This window comes from Buceros rhinoceros, unplaced genomic scaffold (genome assembly GCF_000710305.1).
Source record: "Buceros rhinoceros silvestris isolate BGI_N320 unplaced genomic scaffold, ASM71030v1 scaffold35, whole genome shotgun sequence".
NCBI classification, from domain to species: domain Eukaryota; kingdom Metazoa; phylum Chordata; class Aves; order Bucerotiformes; family Bucerotidae; genus Buceros; species Buceros rhinoceros.
The window spans coordinates 756-12493 of record NW_010410942.1 but is presented as its reverse complement, the minus strand read 5'-3'; positions in this window follow the sequence as shown (position 1 = coordinate 12493).

Here is an 11738-nt window from a genome sequence, read left to right as displayed (position 1 = left end):
CTACACGACAAGTCGCAGAAGCGGGTGAAGGTGAATCAAGTCATTTTGCAGAGACAAAAGCCATCCAGCTGGCTTTAGATATTGCTGAGCTAGATAAATGACTCTTGGTGTATTTTTCTAGCAGAAATTAGAATTATGGAAAATATGCTACTCTCTCTGGGAAACTTAGCAGCTGAAACCCAGCTCCAGTATTATCGTGTGGGAAATTGTATCTCTACTAGCCTTGTTTTATTAACTCTAACCAAAACAGTAACCACGTGGGGACTAACCACTTTTATCCAATTATAGTGCCTTAAGAGATGCATGCTGTCTGTGTAACAGAGACACTATCCAATCACCATGTAGCTAGTCGGGTGAACAAGAGTCTATAAATTGGGATGTACTGTAAACAATAAACGGGTCTCACTACACACCATATTGGCGTATGCGTGATTCGTTCCGCTCCAGCTGAGAGCTCCGTGGGTCACGACAATGGCCAGTACTTTATCTGTACACTGACTCATGGATGTCAGTGAATACCCTATGGGCGTGACCAAAACAACGGAAGGAAAACGATTGACAGTGCAGAGGGAAAGTTGGGCCACTGAGGATCATCAAAACAAATTGGGTTGCTAAGGTTGAAGTTTCTCAAGTAGATCTGTACTGGTCACATAAAGGTGAGTTATTTCTAGCTCAGTGGGCCCATGATACTTCAGGCCATCATAGTAGATGCGAAACATATAGATGAGCTTGCAACTGAGGAGTGGACTTGACCACGGACACTATCACACAAGCCATCCATAAAAGCAAAACATGCTGCAAATGAACAAGCCGAACCGTTAAAACCTCTGTGGTGTGGAGGGTGTTGGTTGAAATGTAAGTATGGGGAGGCCTGGCAATTTGACACTTTCATGAACAGACCAGGGTAAATGCCATGTGCTTAGTATGGTACAAACCACTATTGGATGGCTGGAAACATATGCCTTGCCCCGCACCGCTGCCCTTAACACTATTCTGGGGACTGAAAATCAAGTCTTGTGGAGACATGGCACCCTAAAAAGAATTGAATCAGACAATGGGGCTCATTTTCGCAGAATCACAGAATGGTAGATGTTGGAAGGGACCTCTGGGGATTATCTAGTCCAACCCACCTGCTAAAGCAGGTTTGCCTAGAGCAGGTTGTGCAGGAGTGTGTCCAGGTGGGTTTTGAAAGTTGCAGAGGAGATTCCACAACCTCTCTTCCCGTGTTCTGTAATGCTCAAACTAAAGTTCTTCTTCATGTTCAGATGGAACTTTCCGTGCTCCAGTTTGTGCCTGTTCCCTTCGTCCTGTCACTGGGCACCACTGGAAACAGTCTGGCCCCATTTTCTTGACAACCACCCTTTAGATATTTATAAGCATTGGTAAGATCACCTCTAAGCCCTCCCCAGGCTTAAAGAGACCCAGATTTCTCAGCCTTTCCCCATAAGAGAGATACTTTAGTTACCTAATCACTTTTGTACCCCTCCATTGGACTCTGTCTAGTAGGTCTTTTTCTCTCTCGAGCTGTGGAGCCCAGAACTGAACACAGGACTCCAGATGTGGCCTCTCTGGAGCAGAGTAGAGTGGGGAGGGGAACCTCCCTTGACCTGCTGGCCACACTCTTCTCAATGCATCCCAGAATACTGTTAGCCTTCTTAGCCTCAAGGGCACACTGCTGGCTCATGAGTAACTTGTCCACGAGAACTCCCAGATCCATCTCCTTTAAAACAGCCTCACAGTCCTGGGCTAAAGAGCATGATATTATTCAGTGAATATATCACATCCCATATTGTGCACCACCTGACTGTAAGGTTGAAAGATGCGATGGATTGTTAAAGACTGCACTCAAAGCGGTGGGTGCTGGGACATTAAAAACTGGGATGAGCATGTAGTGAAAGCTACTTGGTTAGTTAACAGCAAGGAATCTGCCAATAGAGCAGGTCCTGCTCCGCTGAAACTTCTACATACTGTAGAAGCAAATAAAGTCCCCTTGGAGCACATAAGGAATATGTTGGAGAAACCAGTCTGGGTTACTCCTGCCTTGAGTCAAGGGAAATCCATTTGTGGGGTTGCTTTTGCTCAAGGACTTGGATGCACCTGGTTGGTAATGCAGGAGGATTGGAAAGTTAGATGTGTACCTCAAGGAGATGTGATTTTGGATGACAACAGTCAGTAATTTAAACGGTCTGATGCTAGTTGTTATATGATACTACTTGTCACCTTTTATCTAGTTATTTATTGCAGTAAGTATCACCCAGATTAATGAAGAATGAACCTCAGCAAACAGCACCCAATATTTTTCACAAGATCAGCATCTTCAGCACTGATCATGAACATGGATTGCAGCAGATGTACCAGCTGCAAGCTCCAGATGCATGGCACACCATTCTGCTGTGCCCCACTTAACCTGTCCATCACACCGTCTTTTTTTCCAGCTCTGAAGGGCTAGTGCGACAGGTGGACCTCATGATTTTGGACTAAACGAATTCAATGAACTTTTTGGAGAAATTATTCATGGACCAAGGGATTAAAACCTGTATATGTGTATGTATGTATGTATTGAGAGACGGGAAACACAGTAGAGGCTTGTGCATGACGTAAATGTCATACAATAAAGGGTGGAATACTGTTGTGATTTTACTGGATAGAATCACAGGGCAGCCATGGTATGCGGGCTTTGAGTCAGTCAGGAGGTTAACTTTTGAGAGGCAAAAGCCAGGGCAGCTAATCTGAGCTGCCTAGTACTGTATCCCATACCATAAATGTCATGCTTTGTGTAAAAGGGGAAGTTTGGTAAGGACAGGGGCTCCTCCTGCTCCTTCTCTGCTTCCGTACCACCATCACCCCACCGTACATTCACTGAGCTGAGTATAACTTTGTATACTTAATATTAGCTTTGCTGCTTCATTAAATCTGTTTTCTTTTCAACCCACGGGTCTCCTCCTCTTTTCCTAATTCCCCTTCTTGGGTGGGAGAGGGTCATTGGATGATAGAAGAACTGCTGTAATTTAGTCTTGGATACAGGCTAAATGTAGACAACCTTTGAGACTCTTCTTGTGTTTCAGACGAATTAATTTTTTTTGGCCCCTGTTATTGCCTCTTTAACTTCTCTGCACTGTGGCTGTGTTCAGAAGATCAGGGATAAAAGCTTCCTGGTCTGCAAGTACTCAAATTAATTAACCTAACAATGCAATCCAAACCCCACACATTTGGTATGAAATGCAGAGTGTAATTGGAATATAAGAATTCCAAAAGGAATTAGAATGACATAAAACAAATTACAGAGAAGTTTGCACTAAGGCATGTGGGCAAGTACTTTCCTCCCAGGCAAACACTTCCACCCACTCCCAAAACTCGCTTACAGGCTGTGAGCAGGAGGGGCTGCTGCCCGGCCTGTAGTGTACTGCGGGAGGCTGTGAGACACAAGAGATTACAGTCATAATACTGTTTTCATCCTGGATACAAAAGAAATGCATTGAAGTAGACAGACTGCTTATCTTTTGGTGTAAAATGTGTGTGGGGGGGTTGGATAAGTGGATGTGTGAAATAAAAGGAAAAATAATAAACTGTGATTCCATCATCACTTTGTCTATATTGTATTCCCTCACTCTTCTTTTTGTGTGTGGTTTTATTTGGGCTACAAATTCCTTTGGCTGTTTCTAAAACACAAATTCCCGAATCCTGAGCAGAGCTTTTGCGATCTAGTTGTAGTATTTCGCTTAATAAGAAGTTGAGACTTTTGTAAGAGCCTTTAGCACTATAGTTCTTGAGTCAAACCCGCAGAGCTCTGTCTTTGAGGTGCTTTTGGAGACACTGCCAAAGCATGTGCTCATGTTTAGGAGTGTTGTGGTTTGAAAATGACTGAAAGGTTCGCAGTGACAACTTGCCTCAGAGAGGTGTTAACTCTCTGAGACCTAAACAAAAGAATTGAAAAGTTCAGGCTGATAAGACACAAATAGAGCTTACAACCACAAAGAAAAATGGGGCAAAGAAAAAGAAACTAGCAAAGCAGGTTTTTGGATTAAGGGCGTGAAATAAAATTAATTTAATTCAGAAAAAATAAACCCCACAATAAGAACCATAAATCAATCCCTTACATTTGTTTAGGATGGAGATAGAAAAAGAGAGATGGTAATAAATACATAAATAATATATCCATAAATAATACATATATAGGTGTATACATATAAATACATTCCATTCCAATACATTCCATTCCACATTCTCGATCACCACAAGCCCACACACATGCGGTCCATGCTGGTAGCGGGATGGTGGGAGGTGAGGTGAGGAACAAAACCAGAATGGGGAAAAGCAGTTCTTTTAACCTCATAGATCTCAGCTCAAAATTTGAACTCTCCCAGACAAAATCCCTTGGTCAGACGTAGTCTTTCCCTGGGGTGGCTGGAATTCTTGAGTTACCAGTTTTCCAGGAGCGTCTTGGCTCTCTGCTTTCCCCAGCTCAAACATGAAAGATTCACCGGACCTCTGGGGAACACTTTAGGCTTCCCATGTTCCAGCAGAGGCTCCGTCTTGGGCATCTGAAACCTCACATTTCCCTCACCAGCGGTCTGTCTCTCTCTGTGCAGAGTTGGGGTCTTACAGCCATTCTACACCTTTTCTTCCAGCACCTCCTTTTAACCACTCCCACCACTAATCGGCAAAGTGAAAGAGGCTACCCGTCATATGGAAGATCTTTTACTGTCCCAACTTGAGAGTTGCTGCTCTCTCTTATCTGTCCTGCTGCCAAAAATGAAATGTGTGTTCCTGCGAAGCCACATGATTTGCGGCTTTTATAGGTTTATTCACAGAGGTGTTGATTGACATAACTCGGCTCCAAGGGTGGCGTGAGCCAAGCTGGCAGTTTCACAATGCCAGCTGCAAAAAACCTTTCATGCCAAGAGAAAAAACCAAAAAGGGTGGCAGGACAGGGGGTGGTGGTGGTGCGGGAGTCCTTCCCCCTTCCTCCTTGGAGCCGACATTTTAACCCATTACAAGGAGAAACTTATGGCAGTCTTTTAGAAGTTACCACCTTCTAATTCCTCTTTAAATCACAGTAACTCCAAAGTACATGAAAATAACCAGGCTGTTGCTGTCCCATACATCTTAGTGTTGCTTTTTTATTGTGTTAGTATAACACAATATACAGTACCTATATAGTACTATATATATAGCATATATAGTTTATGTATATTGTACTATAATATATTTAATATATAGTACAGGTTTTAAAAACTGTAACCATGAACCCCAAGTAAGTTCTTTAGCAAGAAAAGTCACCTATACTTAATTGTTTTGTACAGTAGAGGAGGGCGTATTATGTCTTTCCATAGTTATATTGACTTAATTGTTTTGTACAGTAGAGGAGGGTGTATTATGTCTTTCCATAGTTATATTGCCATTCCAGATTTTAGTCTGTTTTCCATGTGCCTCTACTGAAAAACATGGCACCTGAAGGACAGATCTTGTGGTCTCCTCAGTGTCTCTGGCAGACTTTGAGAGACTTCTGTCACAGGTTATTTGTAGATTTCTTTGCACAAGGGACAAGTTGTTTTCAGCCAGCTTCATAATTTCTCTTGTGTCTGCATGGCAGTACAAAGAGATGAGGATCCTGGGGATCCAGTTGTTTGTGTTGTGTCTCTTCTAGCTTCTGAGCTGGAAGTAGTGTGACATTGCCAGTCACAGGCAAAGCTGAGGTAGGGAAGCCAACAATGAAGAGTTACATGAAAGAAGAAGTCTCAACGCTGCGGAGATTCTAGCTTCTGAGCTGGAAGTAGTGTGACATTGCCAGTCACAGGCAAAGCTGAGGTAGGGAAGCCAACAATGAAGAGTTACATGAAAGAAGAAGTCTCAACGCTGGGGAGGAAAGAAGATGATTAGGGAAATGAGCCCTGCAGTTAAGGTCAGGAGGAAATACAAATGACAGACAGAACACAGGGACAAAGAAAAATGAAATTTAAAGGGAACTGAGGATGAAGAGAGATAAGAGGAAAAGAAAAAAAGACTAGACAGCTGCAGAAGAACAGAATTAGAGAAAAGAGCGTATTTAAGTAGGTTTAACACCTGGGATATAAAATACATCCCTAGAAATATCAGGAAAGAGATGTTTTAGAAGGTGCAATAGAAACAGTTTCAAAACAGATTGATTTCTTAACAGTTCAGGTCCCCACTATTGACATATTTGCCAGCAGAGTTGTGTAGCAACTGTTGCACACCAAGTGTGCAGCTGTATTTTACATGCAGGTGAGGATCTTTTTCAAACACCAGGGAACATGAGAATGATATGTAAATACTGCAGAGGAGTCTCACAGCAAAGAGAGATGAAAACCTTTGTGTAAATTCAACAGTTTGAGCATGATGCGAAAGTAGGGAAACCTCTGCTTGTGAATGTTTCCAGGTTAAATACAAGCATTTCATCTAAACAGTTTCCTCTCTTTTACAGGCTGTTGAAACCCCTGAATTGTGTCTAGAATATAGACCCATATTGACACATTCTAAGGGTAACCTCTGCTGTGCAGAGATTACCTGTCTGACATAGGGGATCAAAACACCTTGCTCATGAAGTCTTAGTCACTGCAATACTTGACTTGTGCACAACTTCACTAGATGGCTTCTGCTTTCTGAATTCTTGTCTGAACATTCAGACAAAGATTCTCCATAATGTATGTACTTCATTCTGTCTCATAACATACCATGGGGAATTTGATGTATTTTATTGGGACAAATTCTCCACTTTCAAAAGCACCTAATGCTTTTGAAAGCTTCATAATCTTGTTAGCCTGAACTGTGAAAGATAATGCTCACCTGGCAGTCTGTTATTTAAAAAGGGGATCTGTTAAGCTGAGAGTGCCTTTTTTTCTTTTTCTCTTTTTTTCCCCTCAGAGGTACTGGGTGCTTTGAAAAAGAGAAGAGCAGAAATGTTGAAAGGAGGATGTTGAGTGTGGTAAAGTCCCAAAAATTTAAGAGACTGAGTGGTGTTAAGCAGCATCTGATGCTGATCTGAGTGAGTGGCTATGTTGAAAGGGAGTCATTTATGTCGACACTGCTTTTTCTGGTGTTGCTGTGTAAGGGTAATTAGACTACATTATAATATACCGCCATAGGTAATCTGAATTTGCCAGGCTGTAACTTGTGCTTAACTCTGCAACATTAGTGAATTACTGATGTGTGTGTATGCACATAAAGAACAGATGATATTATACTTTTCTTGTATTGAAATATGCTTTAGTGGAAAAAACCCAAACATTAAAGAGCAACGATGCTGAGAAAATCAAAGATGAGTGAGTCATATACAATAATAAAATCAATTGACTGCATTTACTTCTCTTTTTTTCTTCCAAATGCTTTTTTTTAGTCTTGTATTTTGCATAGGCTCTGGACACATGCATTTAAAACGAGCAGCATAATGGTAGTACTGTCTATGCTGCTGACATTGGGAAGTTTTCTTTTACTCCTGCAATCTTTGAAGAAAACAAAAAAAACAGCAAAATTCCCCTTGGTGTTCATAGTCAAACAAGTGCTTCCTTTGAAAATCAGTAAACTTGAGGTGTGGAAACCTATCCATGGAGAAGGAAAGACATTACTTCTGAATGGTACTGTTCAGTGCAACCAATAAGGTGTCTGTGCCATAATTCTGGCACATACTGTAGACTCGTGAAAGTTTAGCATGATTACACCAAGCTGCGAAAGGAAGCTACTGCAAGGATAGTTATGGAGTGAAGCAGGCAGCTCGAGCGAAGTAACAAAATCCTAAACTCAAACATTTCTTTGACATACCAGCAGAGCAAAACACAATGCATCCAGCTCTGCTAATTTGCTCATCCGTTCTTCCTTCCTTTCTGCCTACTGCTCGATGCTTTTTAGACTGCTGCCTGGAAATAAAATGCATGCAGCTGAAGTGCCCAAGATACTGCTCTTGCTGAAAAAGGTCTTGGATAATCCAAGTTGAAATATCTGAGGTTTCTCAGGATGTAATGTATGGATTCAGATGTTAACCCGTATCATATCTGAAGAAAAATATTGCAGCTGACTGCCCAGGGTTATTTGTAACTTTTTATTTTTTAGGTTAGTTTTACTGTCAGTTTCCTTCTCCTTCTATACTTGCCTTTTTTTTTTTTTTTCTTAATTGATTCTGCTAGGGACAACCCAAACCTTGATCTGAGTTTTAAGCTAATTTCTGATAGACTTTTTACTTTGTTGCCAGCTTAGAGAAACTTTTTAAAAATCTTTATGACAGAGTGTGCATATAGTGTACCACTATATGCACTACTCTTTGTAACTACATGGTGTCTTTATACAGACTAGGGAACTGTCACATAGGAGCAATAAATCAGCAACTATTGAAGAAAGCTGCCAAGTTCATGGCAAGAAGTGTAAATTATTCAAGTCTTTCCAATAGCAGCTTTAAATGAGAATATACAGATAACCCAGAGATCAATCATCATGCTGAAAACTGCCTTGGTCTGCCAAAGGAAATTAGTTGAAAGAAAGTCTCATAGCTCTGTCAAATGACTTTGTCATAGGCAACACCAGAAGAAATAAAATTCATGAAATAAACCACCCTACATGCAGGGTGTTTTGTTTGTATGCCTTTTTAATGAAACCTATCACTTTATCACTTTGTCTTTCTATACCTGACACAGAAAATTGTATCAAAGTAACAAAGTATCAAAGTGTTTAGATATTGACTGCAATAATCTTTTGCTCTATATCAATTGAATATCAAAAAGGGTTATCATTTTGGTGAGTGTTATCTGGGTCAGTTCATAGCTTAAAAACATTCTGCACCAGTTCCATTTTCTACTGTGTTCCTTGCACAGAAAATATATTGCTTTCAGCTACAAGCAAACTAGTGTGAAACAGTCTGTTGACTTTCTTTCCCCACAAAAAAAGCATCTTTTAATTGCAGGGCTTCTAGGCTTTTACAAAGAAAACAGGACAAAGAAGAGAAGGAAAATATGAATGACCAGCTCACTGAATTCTTCTTACATTTTCTTAAGGAATTCATTGAATAGGCTTCATACTTCAAAATTTTTACCAAAGCTTCAACAACAGATGAAAGAAGGCAAAGCCCCATTGTTTTTTCTGTAGTTTATTTTGTCTCACGCCTTAAAATACATCACAAGGGACAGGATGAGATGGACTATATTTAGAGAATGATCAGCCGTACGTAGCCTGTCACGGGGTCTGAAATTTCTTGTGGTGGTTTCAAAAGTCATTCAGAATTTAACCCGTGTCAACAACTGACAATCATTTTGACCACTTAGCAATTCCAGACCGGCACAGAAGTATTCAAGCTGGCTTCTTGTCTGTCTTGTAAAAGAATGTTTGACTGACTGATGAGAATACACACTGTTCCAGTAGGTAGAATGTATAGATGGTAGATTTTGTAAAACAATTGTCAGTGGCATTATCATGCATTTTGGAATTTTATGAATGTCTTTCCTGCAACAAATTCACTTGGGCAAGGCTGTTCATTTAAAGATAACCCTAATATTAGAAATACCTTTTTGAGTAGAATGAAATTGGACAGGCTACAGGACTAGCTAGCTTTTAAAATTTATTACGATATGAGAATCCTCCTTTCTTTGCCAGGGTAAGATACGAAGTTATAGAAAAGAGGAGCAATAGTATGATCACTTGAGCTCCCATCAACCTGCCTGTTGCAATATTCAGATAAACCTGAATATTTTTGTAATTAGGTTGCTAAGAAAAGTTCTTCACCCTGAAATATTTATACTTTTGAAATGTGAATATCTGAAGATTTTGTGACATATTAATGACAAAATTCCATGCAGTTTGCATGTTGTGATGCCTTGTTTCCAACAGTGAAAGGGCAGTGGGGAATGACAGCTGCATAAAAAGGGGAAAGTACTTTAACAAGTGACCATTCCACTGTGTGGGGCAGTGATAGTCTACTCAGTACGTGTAAAAGATCTTTGAATATTGACATATATCAAAGAAGCATATTACTGAATGTGTATGGTATAAACAGAGACACTTCAAGAGTACAACGTGATCTGGAAAGCAAATATGGGATGTGTTACTAAGTCCAAGAAAGGACAACAGCCTGAGCAGGTGACATAGCCAGAGGCAAGTGCAGAATCATTGTTAATGATGCTTCTGAAGCATGCCAGAATGCCAGATGTCTTTTCTGAATCTGAATCTTCCAGATCTTGGTACCCACATGACTATCTGATCAAGCATTCATAGGCCAGAATAGAAAGGGCTACTGACAGTTTATACAATTCTGTGCTCTGTTCAGTACAAATAGTATTTTAAGTTTCCTTAAGGCTTTTTCTCTGATCAAAATCCTCTTTGAATATATGAAGCATGTGAAATTAAGGCTTGGTATGTTTTACAGAGTAGGAAAGAGAAAAAATAAAAGGGCAAAGCCTGGACAAATTGCAAACACTGACACAGAGGCAACTGAATTCATTCTGCATTGCTCAGAATCTCTAAAGCCAGATTATTCTTCAGGATGCCTGCATAAGTGAGCTACATGTCCAAATATGAAGAATCAAAGATAAAAATTTAAAGAAAGTCGTAAACTGGACTGATTGACAAGTATTAAGTTAATCATTGCTTTCTATTTTGAGATTATAAAGTCCTGTAGAACTATTTACTATTTCTTTTCTTTAAGATTGGCTATTTAACATTAATTTATGCTCCATTTAAAGAAATGTACACCACACTGTTCTCATTAGGAAACTATTGCAACTATCATACTTGATTCTGTAGGTATGTCAGTGATAAAAGGAAGAGTAGGGAAAATGTGGGCCCTCTCCAGAAGGAAGTGAGAGACCTGATTAACTGGCGTATGGAGAAGGCAGAGGTACTCAGCAACTGTTTTTCCACAGTCTTCAACGGCAAATGTTCCAGCCATGCTACCCAAGTCACAGAAGGCAAAGGTAGGGACTGAGAGAATGAACACCCCACTGTAGGAGAGTAGCAGGTTTGAGACCATCTAAGGAGCTTGAAGGTGCAGAAGTCCATGGGACCTGATGAGATGCATCCACAGGTCCTGAGGGAACTATCAGATGAAGTGGCTAAACCTCTATCCATCATATTTGAGAAGTCGTAGCAGTCCAGTGAAGTTCCCACTGACTGGAAAAGAGGAAACCCCCACTTTTAAAAAGCGAAAAAAGGAAGACCTGGGGAACTACAGTCCCCAGGAAAATAAGGAAGATGGCTGGTGATTGCCAACACGGCTTCACCAAGTGCAAATCATGCCAGACAGATTTGGTAGCCTTCTACAATGGGGTTACAGCTTTGGTGGATAAGGGGAGAGCAACTGACATCATTAATCTGGACTTGTGCAAAGCATTTGTCCCACATGACATCCTTGTCTCTAAATGGGAGAGACATAGATTTGATAGATGGGGCACTCGGTGGATAAGGAAGTGGCTAATGGTTGCACTCAAAGAGTTGTAGTAAACAGCTAGATGTCCAAGTGGGGACCAGTGATGAGTAGTGTTCCTCAGGGGTCAGTATTGGGACCGGTGCTGTTTAACATCTTTGTTAGCAACATGGACAGTGGGATTGAGTGCACTCTCCACGAGTTTGCTGATGACACACACTGTGGTGCAGCTGCCACGCTGGAGGGAGTGTATGCCATCCAGAGAGATCTTGGCAGGCTTGAGAGGTGGGCCTGTGCAAACTTCGTGAAGTTCAACAAGGTGAAGTGCAAGGTCCTGCACACGGGTCAGGGCAATCCCAAGCACAGATAATGACTGGGC